Raw genomic sequence first — 22,860 nt, forward strand, 5'->3', positions numbered from 1 at the left:
CTTTAAAAAAATCAGTGAATCAAAGAGCTGGTTCTTCTAAAGAATAAATAAAATAGACAAACTCTCAAGACTCACCAAGAGAGTGAAAAGGCTCATCAGTGCAATTAGAAATGACAAGGGAGAAATCACAGCAGACACTATTAAAATTCAAAAGATAGTAATTACTTTGAAAAATTATATTCCAAAAAATAAGCAAATTTTAAAGAAATGGAGAGATTTCTAGGCACCTACAGACTACCAAAACTAACCCAAGAAGACCTAAATACACTTAACAGCCCAATAAAAGGCAATGAAATTGACTTCATAATAAAGAGTATACCAAGTAAGAACTAGGACCTGATGGATTCACAGTTCAATTCTACAAAAACTTTAAGGATGTTACATCATCAATACTCTTCAAGCTCTTCAAAGAAATTGAAATGGATCAAGCACTCCCAAATTTATTTATGGCAACCATTCTCACTCTGATCTCAAAACCAGATAAAAATCCAGCTAAAATAGAGAACTTTAGGCCAATCTCTTTAATGAACATAGATGCAAAAGTCCTTAACAAGATATTAGCAAATAGAATGCAGTGCATCATCAAACAGATCATACAGCATGATCAAGTAGGTTTCATCCCAGAGGTACAGGGATGATTGAACATACATAAATCTATAAATATACATCATATAAACAGGTGCAAGGTAGAAAACCACATGGTCATATCAATAGATACACAAAAGGCTTTCTACAAAATCCAACAGCTCTTCATGATAAAAACTCTGAAGAAAACATGCATAGAAGGATCATACCTGAATATGATGAAGGGTATTTATGACAAACCAATAGCCAACATTATATTAAATGGGGGGAAAATTTAAAGCATTCCCACTAAAATCAGGAACAAGACAAAGTTGTCCATTGTCACCTCTGCTATTCAAGATAAAACTGGAAACAGCCAGAGCAATTAGGCAAGAGAAAGAATAAAAAGGGACACAAATAGCAAAGAAAGAACTTAAATTGTCATTAATTTCAGTTGACATGATACTCTACATAGGAGACCCAAAGAACTCCACCAAAAATTCTTAGATTCAATAATCAATTTCACCAAAGTAGCTGAATACAAGATAAACACATACAAACCATTAGCATTTATGTATACCAACAAGCGACAGGATGAGAAGGAAATTCTGAAAACAGTAGCATTCATGGTCGCTTCAAGAAAAATGAAATATCTAGGAAGTAACCTAGTTTTGGAAGTGAATGATCTCTATAAAGAAAACTACAGTAGTCTGAAGAAAGAGATTGAAGAGATCTTTGTCCTTTGCTGCTGGATAGGCAGAACCCATATTGTCAAAATGGCCATAGTTCCAAAACTGTACAGATTCAGTGCAGTCCTAATCAAAATACCAACAGTATACTTTACAGATGTATAGAAAACAATCCTAAAATTAATATGGGACCAGAAGAGACACCAGATAGCAAAAGTAATTTTGGGCAATAACAGCAAAATCAACAACAAGAAATTTTAGAAAGTTGTTCTGTAGCAATACCAGAGTTCATGTTATACTGAAAAGCAATAGTGATGAGAAAACCAACACAGTACCAGAACAAAAACAGATACAGATACATGGATCAATAGAAGAGAATAGACGATACAGCATCCTCCCCGAGACATATTCAACTATTTGATCTTTGACAAATGGTCCAAAAGTATGTTGGAGGATAGATAGCTTATTCAACAAGTGGTATTGGGAAAACTGATAACCTGTTTGTAGAAAAATTAAACTGGGTCCTTATCTCTTACCATCAACTACATTAAAATAAAAATGGATTAAAGATCTAACCATTATGACAAATATTGAACCATCTGTAAGATAAAATAGGTAAAACACTTGAATATGTAAGTGTAGGAAAGTCTTTTCTAAACAGAACCTTAGTTGCACAAGACATAGTGGCAAGAATCAACAAATGGGCTTACATCAGACTAAAACTTCAGTAAATCAAAACAATCAGAGTGAAGACAAAACCTACAGAATGGGAAAAAAATTTGCCAGCTACTCCTCAGAAGATTAATGTGTAGAATATATAAAGAACTAAAAAAAAAAATTAAACCACCTAAAATTAAAGACCTAGTCAAGGAGTAGCCTAGAATGAACAAATACTTCACCAAGAAAGAAATATAAATGGTTAACAAATACACGAAAAAATGTTCAACACCTCTGGCCATTAGAAAACGCAAATTTAAGCAGTGCTAAGTTTCCATTTTATTCTGGAAAGAATGGCAATCATTAGGAAATCAAAGAATAACAAATACTGGTATGGCTGTGGTGAAAAAAGAACCCTTCCACATCGTTGGCAGCAATGCAAACTAGTACAACCGTGATGGAAATAAGTATGGAGATTTCTCACAGAACTGAAATTAGAAATTTCATATGACCCAGCTATTCCTCTGCTAGGCATCTTTCCAGAGAGCTTAAGTCATTCTACTATAGCAATACATGCATACCATTATTTATAGCAGCACAATTTATAATAGCTAAGTCTTGGAAGCAGCTTGTATACCTATCAACAGATGATTGGATAAGAAAAATGTATATATAATGGAATACTATTTTGCTATAAAGGATGACAAGGGTGAGGCATTTGTAGGAAAATGGATGCATCTGGAAAATATAATGCTGAGTGAAATAAACCAGACACACAAATACCATATTGTATCTCTCTGATTTGAGTTAGGGTACAAACAAAGAAAATGATAATGGTTGGGTAGAAAAGGACAAGGGGCCAGATATTGTTCAATAGGAAAATGACCCAAGGGAACAAGGACAAGGGGTAAGGAGAATGGGAAGGGAAAATGAGAGGAATGACATCTAGCTACTAGGGTGTTAAACATATTCATTTTTGATTCTCCAGCTATACTACATTTTCAGAACATAGGAAAATTCCTTAAGCATGATAGCTCTTTAATATATGCCAAATGAGTACTTGCTCATCTGTTAGAAGAACCAGTTCAACTTCCTGAAACTCAGAGTGATAAGTTCTCCAATATGAGTTGTATTTAATATAACAAGTACAGTGTACGTACAGTCTAGCTCATTGCTTATTTACGTCTTACTGTTATTACTCTAAAGTTATATTTTCTGCTGAAACATTTTAAATTTTATTTTTCTAAGAAAAGAATTTAGCTCCCTGAACTTATCAATGTTGCATGTTTGTTATATTACAATGGAAAGATGTGACAATATGGAAAGATTAATTTGCAATTTAAAACTTTACATAGTAGCCAGAACTTTATACTTTATCCTAAATGTACTGGGATATTTCTAGAAAGATTTAAGGATGTTCATATATATTATATCTTCTAAAGGCCAAAATCTTCATGTAAATATCCAATAAATTGAAGAAAAAAGCTTCAGTGTTAAAACCATCCAATATTACTTTCCAGTTTTCTAGGGCTGTAACATCAGTGTAACTAAGGAAAATGTTTAGAAATATACTTAAAACTAACAAATCCAACTGTACATTCAGGAGACTCCTATATGGTATAGAAAAAGATATGAATCAAAATACTTAAAATCAAGATAATAAAAATTTAAGATTAAGTATTCTTTGGATTGTATCAGCTTACCATTGTTAAGATCCAATTATCTTTTTTTGATAAGTTTGTCAGACTATAGAATAAAACCAACCCCAATTATATGTTGCATTCAGTAGTCACATTGTAAATATAAAGAGGAAGGGAAGATGGAAAAAGTTATGCATTGGAAACACCTAAAGGAAAACTGGCTGCTGTACTATATAAGAGGTGATCAAAATATATGGTTAATATTTAAAATTTTAAAAATTATTACAGTAAAAGTTACATTGCCATTAATCCTTCCCAAAAAGGAAAAAAACACTTTATAAATGGTATACAGTCAATATAAATGTGAAAGGTGTGCAGCACAAAAATTGTTAAGAAAATGCAATTTTGGGCCGGGGATTTAGCTCAGTGGTTCCACCGCCTGACTTGCAAGTGCAAGGATCCGAGTTTGATCCCCAGTACCAAAAAAAGAAAAAGAAAAAAAAAGAAACAAAGAAAATGCAATTTTAAATCTCAACAAAAAATTCTCTAAGCATCCACCAAAGTGGCTGAATAAAAAAGATGCTATTGCTAAATGTTCGGAAGGAAATTACACCATCATATATCTCATACAAAAATTGATAAAACAACTTTGGGAAGCTGGCAGTGTTTGGTAAACCTAGACACAAATTTCTGATGACCCAGGAATTTCACCTATAGATATATATCTAACAAAATTTTGCTTATATTCACCAAAACAGGTGTTAGGAATGTTTGTAGTAGTACTATTTGTAACAGCTAACATGGACAAAAGTTCAAATGTCTACTTATAGACATGGTTCTACTTAAATCATGGTTCATACTGTACAATGAAAATGAATATACAATTAAGCTTAAAAACATATGTAAATCTCTCCTAAACATTATGTTTAACAAATACATCACATGAAAAATAATGCCAATGGTGTGGTTCATTTATATGAAGTTTAGAAACAGACAAAATTAATGTGTAGAAGTCAGATAATAGGACTGGAGGAAAATGTGAGGGGAGTTTTGTTTATAAAAAAATTTCCATGCTGTTCGTATACCTTGTCTGTAGTTCTATTTGAGTAATTGGTGCTTTTACTCTTTTTTTTTTCTTTTTTGTAGTTATATAATTGTCTTTGTCACTTTCTCATCACTGGGACACAATACTTGCCATCCTCAATTTAGTTATTTTGGCTTAAGTTTTTAGCCTATAGTTGGCAAGCTCCAAGGTAGGATGTATGATGTAAGGTTTGGCAGAGCAAAGCTGCTCAAAATGGTTGTCAGGATATGAAGGAAGAGAAGATGAAGCAGAGAAATGAAGGGAGGAGCTGAGGAGAAGGTATACCCTTCCAGGTAAACCCCCCTACCCCAGTGACCTGCCTTTTCTGACCAGGCCTACCTCCTCTAACAGCAAGTCAAGTCATCTGAAGTGCCTTGTAGTCCAGTTCTTGCAAAAGCTCCATTTTTGAGCACAAGAGGCTGTTGGGGGTTATTCTTGATATAAACTATAACAATAATAAAGATAGTTGATTTCCTATCTTTTCAGTTTAATAATATTATGTTCACCTTTCTTGAGCTTTGTATCTTATGCCAACCAGATAGGAAAGAACATACAATTTCACTAAACAGATGAAATTTATAAATGATGGTTTTATTCTTTGGGGACTGTGCATTACTTTTTTCAATTAATCATTTCTTTACTTTCCCGTATATGTGTTGTAATTTACTTCTAAAATTGTCTATACTTTATTGAAATTTGTATTTCCCTGTTTATTTAGATTTGTGATTAGTTTGGTAAAATTTGCTGTAAGCTTTGGCTAAACTTGACTTTGAGAAGGTGTAATTAAAAGGTTTTTAAAATTTAAGCAATTTGTATTCTGCATATATAATTGTGTTTTTAAAATGTTTATTTATTTGTTTGTTTATTTATTTATTATGGTACCTGGGACCAAATTCAGGACCTTGAGCTTGTGAGGCAGGTGCAGTGCCGCTGAGCTAAATCCCTGCTCTCTCAGTTTTTATTCTGAATAAATTACAGGGTACACTAGTGATTTGACATACATTTTTAGATACTGATGATGCTTTCTAAGACAAATCTTGTTCTGCCCACATTAGTGTTTTTTTCTGATTGCCTTCATGAAATTAGGTAAAAAATTAACTCTTCCACTCAACATAAAATATTCAAACCATAGCATATTGTATATCACATGTTTCAAAGTGCTTTGACATGTATCATCTCATTTACTCTTTCAGCAATCCTGAGCATTACATGGCACAGATACTGTTATCCTAGCTGTGTCATAATAAATCTAAAGCTCAGAGATACTGAGATATTCATGCTCATACATTAGAAACTGATTTTTTAAAAAAAGACTGCAGTTAGGAAAAGCAGATTTTAATTTTCTCCTTTTTCCACTATACCAGTGATTTTAAAATCTGATTATATCCCAAAACCTTAGCTTATAATTACTAAACTAGAATCTGTGGCTAGTACTTCTGGTGCTTTTTATTTATTTTTGATTCTTCAATGTTTCTAATGCACTCTGTGTTTGGGTAGCACTGTTCTTTGCCATAGGTAAATTGATTACAGTGAATTTGGCTCTTACAGCTTTCAGAATACCCTGTCTTCATAGTAGATCCTCTGGTGACCAGACTTTTTTTTTTTTTTTTTTTTTTAACCCTTGCAGTTAGTTATCTTCTAACTAGATAGAAGATTTCTCTACTAGAAGGGAGGGATATGAATTCCTGCTGAACTTCTACTTACTTATAGAGAAAGCTTTTGATTGTTTGAATGATCTTAAAATCAGGTTGTTTGTTTGATTTTCAACAGGCTGAGGAGCTGGTTCCTGATTCCACAGGAACTGACAGTGCACAGGATATTTTGTTTGTTTATTAGAAATTATGACCTAGTGACTTACACAAGTTAGAAACAAATTAAAACTCATACATGCACATTGAAAATAGTTAATGTCTTAAGTAACTAGCATACTTTACCACAATTGAAAACTAGAATTGTCTCAAATATTCACAGTGAACCCTTAATAAATGATAATATATTCAATTTTGAATTCATAAAAAATAATTTTTTCTGTAATTTTACTCTTCTAAGAAGCTGAGCAGGAGAGTTTTTAAAGGTTTATTTTTAATACATGCATATATACATGAGTGATCTTCGAAGCAACAATTTGCCAAAAAATAAACATATTGGATTACAACAAAGTATATTAATATATGAAAATTATGAAATACTGCTTAAGGAATTTTCATAACTAGCACTTAGATCAGAAAAGAGAGCATAAGCTTCAAATTCTATTTTATCCCTCTCCCGGTCACTCCCCTCTTGCCAAGTGGAATTACTGTCTGGACTTCAAACACAGTAAGTTTGCTTTTCTTATTTTAAATGTTATCTAAATAGATGCATACAATGTGTATTTTTGTGTCTGGCTCCTTTCACTCAACTTTTTATTGCCAGATTGATTTATGTTCTTTATGTTGCAGTACTGTCTTACATGACTATACCACCGTTTGTTAATTTTGTATGGAATTGACAAACCTGTATCACTGTTATTGCTAAAAATCTTTTATTTTTATACACTTTTAAATCAGAAATTAATTGAAAACTTTCAAATCTAAAGAAAAATATCCAGAATACTTTTAATGCTTATATTCTTTTCATCTGGATCCACCAGTTGTTAACAGTTTGACATTTTGGCATCACCTCTCATTCTCTGCATTCCTTCCCCAATCCCTCCACTCTTAGGTAGACATGTGCACAGACATAGAAGGTATTTTTTTTTTTTTGGCATGCAGAACCATATGTATAACTGTATTTCAGTCCATGGTGACTGGTTCCAAGGCAGAGTAGCATGGTGGAGAGCCTTGTGAAGGGATGGTCTTCGATGCATGGCAGCCTGAAAGAAGAGAAAGAAAAAGCCAGAGTGAGAGCTGTACTCTCCAAAGGCATGTCCCCAGTGACTCACCCCTTCAGTCAGACCCTACCTCCTAATAATACATGCAAATATAAACTCATCAATGGATTAATCACCTGCTTTACAGAGTAACCACCAAGCAAGAAAATATTGATGGCATGTAAGGCAAGAATGTACTGACGGGGACTACCATTTTTGATCTCTAGTTTTTAAGACATTTTCTGATTGGGTCTTATTTACTTGGGAAACAGGTATCATTCTGCCATGATCCAGTCTTCTTTCAAATGTCCTACTTCTGAACATAAAGACTTTTAGATCTAAGCAATAAGGAATTTGTAGTAATATTGAATTATAGCTTTAATTTTCATTTTCCTTATGACTAAGGATACTGCCTCTGAGTCCCAGATCATCTCCAGTTCTGCCAAGAACTTATTGTAAAATTTCTGATTATATAATTTTCTTATTTTTTTATTGAGCTATTTGATTTTTTCTTTTATTTTTAATCTAGATTTTTTTTAAGAGTCCTCTTTTATATTCTGGATGTCAGTCCCTCGCAAGATACATGATTTGTGAATCTTTTCTTAGTTTATAACTTGCTTATTCACTCTCTTAATGGTATGTTTTTGATAACAAAAAGTTTTTAATTTTTGATGATTTAATGTATTTTTTTCTACAACTATGGTTTTCTGTGTCCAATTTAAAAATATTTTTGCCACTGCAAAGGTACAAATAAATTCTTTTATGTTTTCTCATGAAAGACTTATAAATTTATGTTTAGAACTATGACCTATCATCATCATCCCAAGAGCTAATTAAGGATAATACTTTGCTTTTGTCATGACTTGATACTTGCCTATAATGTAGAATATTACTCATTTTTTCTATCACATCTTTCACAATGTTGGCAGTTTTGAGGCATCTAGGTCAAAATTTCTGTAGAATTTCACAATTTGGTTAGTGTCTCTCCCCTTTCTGTGTTAGATTCAGAATGATATCTGCAAACAGAGACAGTTTATTTGCTTTTTTCCAATGTTTGCTCCTTTTATTTCCTCTTAGTGCCTTGCACTGGCTAATCCTTCCATTACTTTGTTGAATAAGAGAAAAGATTATAGCTTTGTTTTGTTTCCAATTTTTATTTACTTTATTTATATTTATTTATTTATTTATTTGGTTTTTTTGAGACAGGGTCTCACTATGTAGTTGAGACTCACTATGTAGCCCAGGCTGGTCTCGAACTCATAGCAATCTCCTCCCTCAGCCTCCTGAGTGCTGGGATTACAGGCATGCACCACCACGCCCGACTTGTTTCTAATTTTTATAGGAAACCATGCTCTCTTTTTACCATTGAATGGTATTAGTTGAAGTTTTCTGTTTTTATGATACTTTGTACCAATTTCAGGAGTTTCCCCTTTGTTTTTACCTTTTTGAGAATTCTTATCATTAATTTGTTGAAATTTGTAAATTTTTTTTGCTTTGTATAATCAAGTGATTATATTTCTTTAGCTTGTTAATTCATTGATTGCTTTTCAGAAATAGTCCTGCATAATTTTAATAAACACCCTTTGGTCATGGTATATAACTATATATTCATGAATTCTTTTGTGGACTCTTTGTTGAGTCTATTTTCACATTAGAAATATTTGTGGATTTTCTTTTGTTTATTTTGGTACTATCTTTGGTATCTGCATCAAAATACTAGTAGCTTCAGAAATCAACTTAGAAGTATTCTCTCCTAATTGTTGATATAGAATTGGTATAAATATTTGACATAAATGTTTCTTAAAAATATTTTGCTAGTATTTTCAGTGAGGTCTTCTAAGCCTAGAAATTTTTGGGGGGAGGCAGTTTTAACGTTGCAAATTCAACTACTATAGTAGTTGTAAGACTATTCAAATTATGTATTTCATATTGTGTGCATTTTTAGTTATTTTTCTGAAGTATTGGCCCATTTTCTATTTCTTAACACCTTTATGTGTATGGACTTGGCTCAGTAGTATTCCTTTATTATTCTCTTGATTTCTACAGTAGATAAAAAATATGAATTATGTCCTTTTATTTCCTATTTCATTACTGATATTGGTCATTTGCTTAGTCTGTTTTTTCTCTGTTATTTTGAAAGGGTTTTCTCGGGGTTCTTCTATTGTTGTTGTATTTTCAGGTAGAACTCTTTGTTTTATAGATTTTTGTCTGTTTTCAATTTCATTGTTTTGTGGTCTTTTTTTTGTCCTTTGGTTTTATTTTGTTCTTCATTTGCTAGTTTTTTTAACATTGTACTACTAATTTGAGAGATATTTTCAAAAAAATATTTCTGTAAAATATTGTTTGAACACTACTTTTGTTCTATTATCAAATTTTAATGTCTTATTTGCATTTTCATTCCATTATGTATAGGCGTGTGTGTATGTTTTAATTTTCTTTGAGATGTCCTTTTTGTTGGATGGTTTATTTAAAATTGTGCCATTTTCAAGTATAGGAGAATTTTCTGATATGTTTCTATTACTGATCCATTATTTCAGTTCTTTTAAATTAGTTGAGATTAATTTTAAAGCCTAGAATGTAATGTATCCTGGAATAAGATGTGAAGGCATGTATTTGGTGTTTTTGTCAGGAGTGTTCCTTAAATCTCAGTTATATCCTAGTGGCTTGAGTTGTCCCATATCTGTGTTGATTTTATATCTATTTCTTCCAGTTTTCAAGAGATACTTACTGACCTCTAACTATAATTGTTTATTCCTGGGTTGTCCCCCCCCCAATCAGTTTTGTTCCATATATTGTGTTGTTTGGTATATACACCTTTAGAATTGCTATGTCTTCTTGGTGGATTAACTCTTTCATCATTATAAAGTGTTTCATTCTGTCTTTGGTAATTTCTTTGATTCTGAAGTCTCCTTTATCTGATGTTAAATATAGCCCCTTATGCTTTCTAATGTTTATGCAATATATTTTTTCCATTATTTTACTGTATTTTTAGTGAATTTCTGATGAGACTATATATTTGAGTCACACATCTGTATTCTAGTAATCGTTTCATTTTATTTGGTGTAGTCATAATATTTCTGTGTACAGTATAGTTATTGATAAAGGTTTATTTCTGCCAGTTTATTTTTTTATTACATTTGTTTCTTCGTCTTAATTTTATTTTCTTCCTCTGGTTAATTGAACTTTTGAGAAATTTTATATTAATAGTATTTTTTTAATTTTGAAGTATAGTATATTCATAATAGAATACTATTGAACTAGCAGTATTAAAGGGAACTAATTTCAAGATTAACAATGAGTGAACCCCAAAAACTTAATACTAAATGAAAGAGAACTATAATGAAATGATGCATATAAATTCAAAAACATGCAAAATTAAACAGCATACTAAACAGAGATACATAAGTAGTTAGCGGTGAAGGGAGGGCAGGGACAAGGGGAAAAAATGAGAACCAAGACCTGTCATGTGAAAGTACAGGATCCCAGTAATGAATGTAACTGTATTGTATACCTAGATTGTACCAATAAACTCGATAAAAAGAAAAAAAAAAGATACATAAGTAGTTGGGAAAAATATGAAGAGGAGATGAGTGGAAACATTACATAAGCCAGCTCCCATGGAGAAGGTGAGGTATGCAGTCAAGAAGGATGCCCAGGGGCCAGCACTGGGAAACGCATATCTTCATCTGGGTGGTGGTGTGCTGGTGTTTGCTTTATTATTCTTCAAGTACATAATGGCATATTATGCAATTTCTGTATTTATGATATTTTATAACAGAAATCAATTTACCATGTTTCATTTAACTTTTGGTAATAAAATACTTTATTTGTACCATTTAATGTCAAAAACACAGCAATAGTTCCACTGCTAGCTTTCATCTTTAGATTAAGGCTAGTTTTTAAAAAATAGGAGTAAAGGAAAAATCATTTGATTCTCCCATAAAGGCAAGTGGCAACTTACCTTTGCAAATAATTAAATTCTCTCATTTTAATAATGTAATTTACTGGTCTTCATAATAAATAGCTGCATACAAAAGGAGACAATGTCCTGTATTACTTCGGGGAGAACTGTCATATATCTTAAGAAACACTCCCCAAACTTAAAATTTGTAACAATAATTATTGTGAGAGTGGATTCAAGTAGCACCTAGAAATTTGGAATTTGTAACATTTCAGACAATATGATTTACTGAGCAAAAACAGTAATAATTTTTCCTCTGAATTTTGAGAGGTTTATATACAAATAACAGGCCACTTTTAAAAAATAAAGATTACAAAAGCTTATGCATAACTTTTGCCTTTTTCCCCCAATTTTTGGATCTAGCAATTGGCCCAATGGTTTAAAAAGCCCATGTGTGATAAATAATGTAATAGAGTCCTGTCTGAATATAATTTCTTACTCATCTTGTCACATTGATGTAATACTTAACATCCTGTTTGCAGGTGATATACTTCTCTAAAGCCACCAGCCATTCTCATTTCTGTTAGACTGCTATCCTTTCTCTCACATCAGACTTATACCTCATTTGTTTTTCTTCCTCAGTGAAATGCTTTCTTTTATAAAAATTAATTTTATTGGTACATTTAAGGTATAAAATATAATGACATTCATTGTTGGAAATTTGTACCTTTACATAATCAATTTTGGTTCTTATTTTTCCTCATACCCCTGCCCTCCCTTCAACCGCTCCCTCCCTCCCTATCTATAAAGACTTTGTTTCTGTTTTTTTTCATTTCTCATATTAGTTCCATTCCATTCTTTCCTTTCCCCTACCCCTCTCATTTCCCCTTCCCCTTTGTCCCTTTTCTTCCGATTTCACATTATCTATTATACCTTTCAGCACTGTCAACAGGAGACTGGATAAAGAAAATGCGTGGTTTTTTTTTTTAATAAAATGGAGTACTACTCAGCCATAAAAATTAGAAACTAGAGACATTTATAGCTAAATGGATGCACATTGAGGCAATATTCTTAAGTGAAATAAATAGGCCACATGTGTAAATAATGTTTTTTCTACTCAAAGTATTATAATGCAAATACAGATGTAGCAAATATTAGCATATTAGAAAATGAGGGATAATAAATATAAATGAATCCATGCTAAATGAGGAAAGGCAAAGCAGAAACCAAACCCTGCTTTGTGCATCTGGTCTGCACCTTTGCAGGAAGGTCCCATGTATCTGGCTCATAAACTTCTGCTCCAGACACAGCTGGTAGCCTGCTTACCAAATATCCAGTGCTCTGTACTTCTGTTCATTCAAAGTAGCTGACAGCAACTCTGACTACTAATCAAGAACATGGTAATATACTTTATATTCTAACTTATTTTGTATTTTTACACATTTGCTTAGAAACACCTCTGACGATTAAACAGCAGTAGGTCATGGGGCTTTATTTCTTTCTTCTGTCGACTGGGTGAGATTTCAGATGTAGCATTTCATTACCCACTGCTTCAGTGAAAAGGATTCTTCTTCATGCTATCAACCAAAGCTCTGGTTTAAAAAGGAAGCAGGCTCACTGATGTGCTGGTCAGAGCATCCAGTCCACACCCTGTGCCCCCCTTCGGGTAGCTGCTCCCTGCTAGGCCAGCTTGCATGCCCCACCCCTGCCTGATGCAAGTGCACTATATCATCCTGAGATCGCAACACAGGCCCCAGGTACAAATGGACCCGAGGCTACCTCTAGGGCAAACATTAATTTCCTTTTGTTGAGTGCTCCATAGCACAGCACAAATTACATCACAAAGTAGGCTTTGCACTGAACACTCATTTTTTTTTCTTCCTGTAACACGGTGAATTGCACAGACAATGTCAGAAAGAACATGAGAAACGTGTCTTTCCCAGGACAGGCGTGGGATCTGGAAGAGGAATTAAGGCTAAACCAACACTGCTGGCTTGTGGTCAGACTGTGTGATGCACCTTGAGCGCAACCCAGTGGTGACCTCACTGTTCGTCTAGTAGGCCTGCTTGTGAAGGTGCATCTTGATCTCCTCCCAGAAGACCATCATGCCCAGGTGGGAGTATGAGGCCTCACTCATGGCCTTAGACTGATGCATGTGCAGTACTGCTCTGGTGTCAGCTCATCTGCACAGTGCTTCTCATGTCAGAGGTGGAAAAGACCAGGAACCAGGTTTTAGACCACAGTCAGGTTGCTGTGTAAGTACTTCCAGTACAGGTGAACGTCTTCTCCACCCCAGCCTTTCACTTCCATGTTGAACCCACCAGTGGTCAGACAATCTGAGCAATATTGACAATTCATTCCAAAGCCAAAATCTCACCATAACCCAGAATCCTTTTTATGAACCAGCTGCTGCTCCACGGGAGGTGGGGCATCCTGGTTGGCATAAATGATGGCACAGTTGTAAAGGCTGAACAACACAGGGTAAAATACCTTTCTCCCTGGCTCAGCATTTAATGGGCAGCCATTAAGGAATTCAGCTGAGAACTGTATATCAACATTAGAAAAACATCAAGACCTCTTCCTTGTCCCAAGCTCTGGCACCCACATTTAGTCCTCATCCATGATTAAATTCTTCATTCATTGAGACCAAGGTGTAATTGTGAAAATTAGAATCACTTGTGACAGATTCTAGGAGAGATTTGACTTCAGACAGTCCTCCTTTACCAAAGTACACCACCACAAGATGCATTCTCTTGTTCTGATGAATACAGACATCCCTAAAGTTCTGCATGAACTGTGTGAACGTTTATGTTCTTTGGGCAAGCAGCATGATGATGATAGCCCTGCTGATGTCAACCATGTAGCTCTTCATCTTCATGAGAGGCCCAAAAGGGCAGAAGAGAGTCACATGTCTGTACTCCATCAGTTCTGCCTTTTGAAAAAGAGCTTGTACTGTGTGCCCTTATCTCTCTTGGTGCAACAGTCACCTTCTATGAAGTCATTTTCATTAAATATCAGTATCTCTCCAAGGGAACCCTCATCTTCCTGTTCATCCTCTTCATCAGGATTATTAAGGACTCACAATCCAGCTTCAGTAACCTACCAATTTATCTCATTTGTCTTTTCTAACCAGCTTTTCTTCAGGATGGCAGGTGAGACCCATTTCCAATCGAAAAACTTTCATAAAGGTAAAGCTCTTGAAAGGGACGACCCCATACTCAGTGGGCTGTATGGCTCCTAAGATGACTTCGGCCTTGTGGATCTGGGAGTGAAGGAACTCTAAGAGGTCATCAGAGGCCTGCTTGTCATTACTGTGGTAACCTATGCCATTAGTGCCTGTGCTCCTCTCCTGCAGTGACCTTATCTTCTCTCATTTCTTGTAATTCTTGCTTTAGTTGGGCAATCTGGTGTTTTAGACTGGCTGCCCTGGTTTGATAATGTTTCTCCTGCTCCTGTAAGAGTCCTTGATAATACTGTCTACTATAATTTTCCCCGACAACCCCAGGAAGAGATGCATTTCTATCAGTCTGAGATGCACATTCCAGAAGATTCAGGAATAGCAGAAGCAGACCCAGCAGCAGCCAGTGGGCACGGGCAGGGAGAGTGGAACCTCTTCTAGACATTCTCAGCAAGGTGCATTTGCCTAACCACATAAGCTCTTTGTGTTCATACCTTTAGCAAAAAGCTATCAAGATTTAGCAATACAGCCAGTATTTCCATAAAAGTGACCAAAATTGATTTTGTTGTAGCTAAAAAAATTTCAATAGTCATAACCACTTGCAGAAATGAGAAATTCAGTATATTTCCTATATTGTTGCCATGATCTCTGGAATGCAGTAATCTAGTCTCTAAAATCCATCATGTGAGTGGAGACTTTTAGCTGAAGGCAGGCTGCCAGGAGTGGGGTGCTGGAGAGTGTGGTCCAGGCTTGCAGGGGTCCGCAGGCTGGGAGGACAGTATCACTGTCATGGGGGCAGAGGGAACGTCTTGCTGTCCGTCACAGTCCATGTTGCTGTCAGTCTGCTGCCTCAGAGCCCGGCCACAGGCGACCCCAGGCCCGAGCTTCTCATTAGAGGCCAGGTTGGGCCTGGTACTTGCTGCATCCCTGCCCTGCTGCCTCCTGAAGCAATACCACAGCCACCTACCTTGTGGGCGCACCACCACCATCAATAGGATTTTTTTTTTTTTTTTTTTTTTTTTACCAGAGATTGAACTCGGGACCTTGCATTTGTGAGGGAGGAGGCTGCACCACTGAACTAAATACCCAGCCTTCAATAGGATTTTTAAGTATATGTCCTTTTGTAATGGTTGCTTCACTGTTATTCTGGGTATTACAGTGGACTCATCTGGCTCAAGAGAAGTATTGAAACTATATCTATATATCTTATTATCCTTTCCAATTATCTGAAATATTTCTGATGTGTACATGTACAATTTATCAGAGTGTTAACAATCTTTGCTTTAGCATTGAACATGAAAACTCAAGAATGAAGTCTTTTTATTTACTCATGTATTTGCTTACTGTATTCTTCCTACTTGCTGTTTTAAGATTCCTTACTATTTTTATTTTATTTTTTTATGCTCAAGATCTTGCATTAACTATTTTTTTAGGTTAGTTGTCCTGGTGACAATTTTTTTTCCTCTAAAAATGTCAAGTTTTTTCTTCATCACTGAAGGATACTTTTAGTGGATATAAGATGTGAGTTCAAAGTTCTTTTATTTGAGCACTTGAAAAAGTACCTACTTAGGAACTTCCTAGTTTCTGATTAAAAATTTTCTGTCATTTGAATTGTTTTTCTCCTTTAGGTAAAGCATAGTTCCTTTCATGCTGATAACAAGATATTTTCTTTGTATTCAGTTTTTATAAGTTTAGCTACAATATGCCTACTATGTATTTCATTAACTCTATCCTATTATAGGTTTGCCCAGCTTTTTTATGTCTTTTGTAAAATCTGTGAAGTTTAAAAGCCATTTTTTCAAGTACTTTTTCAACCTAGCTTTTTTCTCCTCTTCTTTCATAGTCAAATGATGAAAATGTTAGATCTCTTGATATTGACCCATGGTTCACTGAGAGAATATGTATTCTTTCAGTCTTTTTACTTTTAGATTAGACATTTTAAAATTAATTTCATTGGTACATTTAAGGTATGCACTGTAATGTCATTCATCGTTGGAAATTGTGCCTTTATATAATCCATCTTGGTTCTTATTTTTTCCCCATTCCCCTGCCCCTCCCTTCAACCCCTCCACCTCTATCTTCAAAGACTTTTGTTTCCATTTTTCTTTTTCTCATGTTAATTCCATTCCCTTCTTTCTTTTCCCCACTCTTTCCACTTCCCCTTCCCCTTTGCACATTTTCTTCCTATTTCACATTATCTATTATACCTTTTAGTCCTTATTTACACTTCAGTTTCTCACACTAAATCTATTTGGTATTTACACATATGCATCCTATTTAATTCACTTAAGGGTATCACCTCAATGTGCATACATTTAGCTAAAAATTTGTACTTTCTCATTCTTTGTGGCTAAGTAGTACTCCATTTTATTTTTTTAAAAGCCACATTTTCTTTTTCCAGTCTCCCATTGATGGGCAATTGGGCTGCTTCCAAGTTTTAGCTATCACAAATTGTGCTGCTATGAACATGGTTGCATATATATCACTATGGTATGATTCTTTTAATTCTTTGGGAAGATACCCAACAGGAGAATAGCTGGATAAAATGGGACCTCCAAACCTTGTTCTTTGAGGTTTCTCCACACTGGTTTCCACAGTGGTTGCACCAGTCTACACTTCTCTATCAGCAGTGGAGCAGGGTTCCTCTTTCTCCACAGCCCAGCCAGCATTTGTTATTGGTTGATTTCATGATAGCAGCCATTCTTTCTGGGGTGAGGTGGAATCTCAGCATTGTTTTCATTTGCATCTCTCAAATGACCAGTGATGTTGAACATTTTTTCATATGTTTATTTGCTATTTCTACTTCTTTGAGAAATGTCTGTTCATTTCAGATGCCCATTTTTGGTTTGGGTCTTTAAATTTGGGAGGTCTTATTTTTTAAAGTTCTTTAAATATTCTAGATAGTAGACCTTTGTCTGAGGAAGAGCTGGTGAAAAGTTTTTCCCATGCTGTGGGTTGTCTCTTCATACTATTGTTTATTTCTCTTGCTGTGCAAGAGATTTTTAATAAGAAGAGATCCCTCTTGTTGATTGTTTGTGCTAGTTCATGGGCAACTGAGGTTTTGTTTATAAAATCCTTGCCTACACCATGTCTTCAAGAATTTTACCTAACCTCTCTTCCAGCCAGTTTAGTTTTTCTGTTTTAATATTTAGATATTTAATCCATTTCGATTTTAGTTTAGTGCATGGTGAGAGATATAGGTCTGGTTTTAATCTTTGGCAAGTGGAAACCCAGTTTTTCCAGCACCACCTATTAAAGAGGCTATCTTTCCTCCAGTAAGAGTGTTTGGCTCTTTTGTCAAAGATGAGGTGGCCAGGCATGGTGGCGCACACCTGTAATCCCAGCACTTGGGAGGCTGAGGCGGGGAGGATCACTGTGAGTCTGAGACCAGCCTGGAATACATACTGAGTTCCAGGTCAGTCTCAATTACATAGTGAGGCCCTGTCTCAAAACCTTCCCCCCAAAAAAACAAAATTAGATGGCTGTGTCTGGATTTGTTTCTGCATTTTCAGATTAGATAACTTTTATTCTTTTGCTTTTTAGTTAATGGGTACTTTTCTTTTCTTTTTATTGTACTGGTCATTGAATTTGGGACCTTGTGCTTGTGAAGCAAGCAGCAGCACCATTGAGCTAAATCCCTGGCCCTCATAGATCCTTTTCTATGTTTTCTTCATTTAAGTGCTATGCACATCTATTGACTTTTGTCAGATATTGTATTTTTCACTTCTAAAATTTCTATGTGGTGCTCTGTATTTTGTGGTTATTTTATATTTGTTTATTTTCTTTTAAAAATATTTTCTCTCTGCTAATACTTTGTGTTTTTTGACTTTTAAATTTGTTTTAAGTGTTTTAATTCCTTTCTGAAGCATTTTTGTTAGACTAGGCTTAAAATCTGTATCCATTGATTTTAAAATTATTGCTGTGTTGGTGTTGACACCTTTCAGTTGTATTTTCTTTTTTAAAAAATTCTGTTTGAGACCTTCATTGTTCTTCATATCGATTTTTTATTGAAACCTGAATGTTTTAGGTTTTAGGATAGAAAATTGTGGATCTTATTTAAACCTTCTGTTGTAGCTGCCTCATTCTGACCCTAGTCAAAGATAAAGAGAAGAGGGCATGACCACTTTCCATCCACATTGTGAAAGAAGTCAAGTACAGTATTCTACTTGGCTTTTTTTGATACTTGAGTTGGAGGGTTCTGTTTGTAGGGTGAACATGGTAGTTCAGGGCTTTTACTGAGTCTCAAAATTCAAAAATAATTATAATTATTGAGTGTGATATGTGTTTCTTGGTTAGAAAAAGATCATAGTTTACATTTATAATCAGTGGAAGTGATAGTGTTCCTTGTGATTAAAATTAATTCAAATATTTATCTGTTAATGCCCATGGAGTTATGCTTTATGATCCGTATGGTTAATTTCATCTTTGCAAATTTCTTTGGCAGAAATAGTTATTGATAAATACTAAACTTAAAATATGCTTATAATTTTACATTAACATATTACTATTATCATTTGGAATCCATTTGTAGAGTTCTATTAGATTTTCTTCCATTATAGCATGTTATTAACATTGCAGACTCATCACTTCTTGTGAAGATTAGGTGGAAGCTCCTCAGTTGTAAAGTTAAATGGATTTTAAAATACAGGGAACTCTAGAGTACAACTGGCCCAACATACAAACAACTCGGGTTACGACTAGAATTTCAGTTTTAATTTATGACCAAAGTCTTGAGTTATGACTTGAATGCTGTCCGCCTGTGCTTCCAGATGGTCTCAGATACAAATTTAACCCTTAAAGAATTATTACAACATCCTTTCCTGTGTAGGATTAATTGAGAAATCCTGGTCCAGTGCCTCTCTAAGGACACAGATCTGCCTATATTCAGGAGAGATTCTTTGAAGGCTGTGTAGAGGAGCTTGAGCCTTCATTTGACCAACTTGAGTCAAGACCAGCCGCCAGGAATGAATTGAGTTCAGAACTCAAGGGTCCACGGATGGACATTTCATTTCCACTGACATCATGTCCAAGAACTTGTTCTGGAATTATAATTTGAGCTTAGAAAACATAGCTGAGCACATGATCACTGCCTGGGAAGCAGAGGCAGGAACTTAGCAAGGCACTTTCTCAAAATTTTTTTTAAAAATTAAAAATTAAAAAAATAATAAAAAGAAAAGTGGGAGGCTGGGATGTATTTCATTGCAAAGGCCCCGAGTGAGCAGTCACCAACATTTTTGGCACCAGGAATGGGTTTCATGGAAGACAGTCTTTCTATGGATTGTGGAGCCATGATGATTTCAAGATAATTTGAACACATTGCATTTATTGTTTACTTTATTATTACATTTTAATATATGATGGGATGATTATACAGCTCACCATAATATAAAATCAGTAAGAGCACTTAGCTTGTTTTCCTTGTTTCCATCTGGGGGTGATAGAAGACAGTGACACCCAGAATGTGTTATTTATGTCCATTCTACTTCTTAATCTCATTTTGGTTGCTATCACTGATGAAAATGCTGCTTCACATAGAAAAGATGTTAGAAATGGAAGTATGCTTTTTAGTGCTTTTGTGGCAGTTTCAGAATATTCTGTCTGACGTTAATTCTGAACATATGTCAATTTAAATTCTCTGAAACATACTTTTTAAAGCCCACTGTCATTTGTAGTCTCAAGGAGTTGTTCTCTTTTAGCATAGACAAAGTCAAGTCACCTGGCATTCACTAATGGGTTATAAATCCATTCCTTCCCATTTCAGGGTCTTTTGTGGTTGCAAAGTAATGCTTATGTTCTTTTGAAAGTTGATATAGTTGATTGTACACCAGCTGGCAGAAAGACTGTCCTGGCTTAGTCTCTTTTAAAGTCCCTGCTAATGTTTGAAATATGTCAAAAAAAATCCATTTTTTAACTTAGTCACTCTCATAATTCCAGTGTGGCTTTGAAAGCATCTACTTTACCTGCTGACTTGAACACAGTTGTCATTCTCCCCTGATGAGACAGATTGATTTCATTTAGCAAGTTGAATATCACACAAGTAAGCAAGTTTTGCGAACCATTCTGTGTCACTGAAATGTACTAATGGCGACTTTTACCAAAAGAAATCCGTGGAGTTGCTCTTGTAAGTCTGGTCAGTGGTCTACCTTTAGAAAGACATCTCACTTCTATGTATAAGAAAAGACATATGTGCTTTGCATCCATCTCACAGAGCCATATGAAGAGATGTGAGTATTTTAATGGGGTCTATAATTTTAATCATACTGCAAAATTATGTCATTTTCAAAGTGACATTTTTTGGGGTAGCCAGAATTCGACCATGGATGACAGAGAGTATAGATTCACAGTCAGAAATGACCTATTTGACCTGAGTAGTGAAATCAGAAAACCAAAAAAACCATGAAACTTTCAAAACTGCTTCATCATATGGAGACACGGCAACCTGCATTAAAAGACAAACCTTTGGGGTTTTTCAAATGAGAAAAATGTGAATATGAAGAACAGAAGTAATTATTAAAGGCCACCACTTCAAACATATCTACACTGAAAGCATTATTCTTAGTGGCTAATTGCATCAATAAATCTAAGAATTCCTTTATGCTTTATAAAGAGCTGGTCCTACTTACAGCTAAGGACATCTGTCATGAACCACATATAAAAAGTGGACTTGGAGAATGTGAATCATCTGTTGCAATGAACCCATACTTTAAGGAGGATTCATGGTACTCTTTTAAATACAGCTTGTTTTCTGTGGGCAGTGTTATTCTTCTGCCTCGTCATTGAATATGTTCTCTTTTCTGAGGAAGCTCTCCAGTTTTCTTTATTTTGGCTAGAGTCAGCTTGTGAGTGTAACAAAACTGTGACTAAGACAAGTTTATAGTGTGGGAAAGAGATATGGATAGAAGTGATAAATAAAACAACAGGTGGGCCATGCACAGACTAAAGTGTTAGATTCTAACTTAAAGCCTGCTGCCGATGTAGTTATGCAATTAAAATACATCAACTCATTTGCCACTATAAAGCCTACCACCAGATGTAGCATAATTGTCACTTGCCACTCGATGGAGTTTTGTTATGAGTTTTCAAGCACTTAATTCTTTTTGTCTCTATATAGTCAAACACTGCTAATGTTAATCTATATTTGTAGCCACTGCCTCTGGGGTGACTTTACTGCCTCAGCTTCACCTTAGATCATCAAGCATTAGCTTCTCACAAGGAACATGGGACCTAGATCTCTTGAAAATGCAGAGCCTAGTAGAGTTCACTTCTGTGGGAATTCAATATCCTGCTGATCTGACAGGAGGTGGAGCTCAGGCAGTAATATGAGCAATGGGAAGTGGCTATAAATAGAAATGAAGTTTTACCTGCTAGCATGCCAGTTACCTGGTTCCTGCTCTGTGACCTTGTTCCTCATGTGCCATGGACCTGTATAGGTCTTTGGTCCAACGGTTCAGCCTATAGCATAGCAAGGGAAAAAAAAGTAACTGCTGCAAATTTTTAAGGACAGGAGATTTTGTTTCTTTTAATTTGTCAGAATGGAAATGTGCTAAATTTTGCCAGTATAATAAATGAATGAAACAGCTTGAAATTCCTTAAAATTCAACTTTTGCCGTTATGAAATGACTGTCACACTAATTTTACACATAAACGTTGTGGTTTATCGTTTTAGACTTGAATACACTAAGGATATTGCCATATCTAAACCATGTTCACTTGGGATTTTTTGTTTCTTTACATGTATATAAATTATTAAATATTGATTTATTGCTTTAATAGATATAAGACTATCAAATTGTTATCAGGCTTGTCAAACTTATAGATATTTGTTCATAGTATTTCTTTTTCTTTTTAATATCTATAGAATCTGTAAAGATGTATGCCCTTTCATTTTTGATGTTAATTTATATCCTTTCATTTTTTTTTCCTTAGGCTGGTTAGAGGCTTTAGTAATATTGCTTACATTTTTTAAAGGATGACCTTTTGCCGCCATTAATTGTCTGTTTCTTTTAATTTTATTTATTTGTGCTTCTTTTTGTAGTTTCCAGTGGAAACTCAGATTATCAGTTTTAAATTTTTATTTTCCAATGTATGCATTCAGTGCTGTAAACTTCACTTTAAGTACTACTTTCTGGTATATCAACATTTTGGTAGATCTTTTTCATTTAGTTCAAAATATTCTAAGTTTAGCTTGAAATTTCTTCTTTGACTTATGTTTTATTTAGAGGTATGTTGTTTAATCTCCGAATATTTTGAGATTGCCTGCCTGGGTATCTTTCTGTTGCTGATTTCTAGTGTATTTCTC

General features: G+C 34.7%; 1 protein-coding gene and 1 pseudogene across 7 annotated transcripts in view; one reads left to right on the forward strand and one right to left on the reverse strand.

The window, feature by feature from the left end:
* The window catches only part of Gphn (gephyrin), a 559,105-nt gene that overhangs the window by 112,635 nt on the left and 423,610 nt on the right, over nucleotides 1–22,860 (forward strand). The window lies entirely within an intron of this gene.
* Nucleotides 13,738–15,006, reverse strand: LOC104877203 (annotated as a pseudogene).

Source organism: Fukomys damarensis, unplaced genomic scaffold (assembly GCF_012274545.1).
Source record: "Fukomys damarensis isolate Sample0158 unplaced genomic scaffold, DMR_v1.0_HiC HiC_scaffold_21, whole genome shotgun sequence".
Taxonomy (NCBI): Eukaryota; Metazoa; Chordata; class Mammalia; order Rodentia; family Bathyergidae; genus Fukomys; species Fukomys damarensis.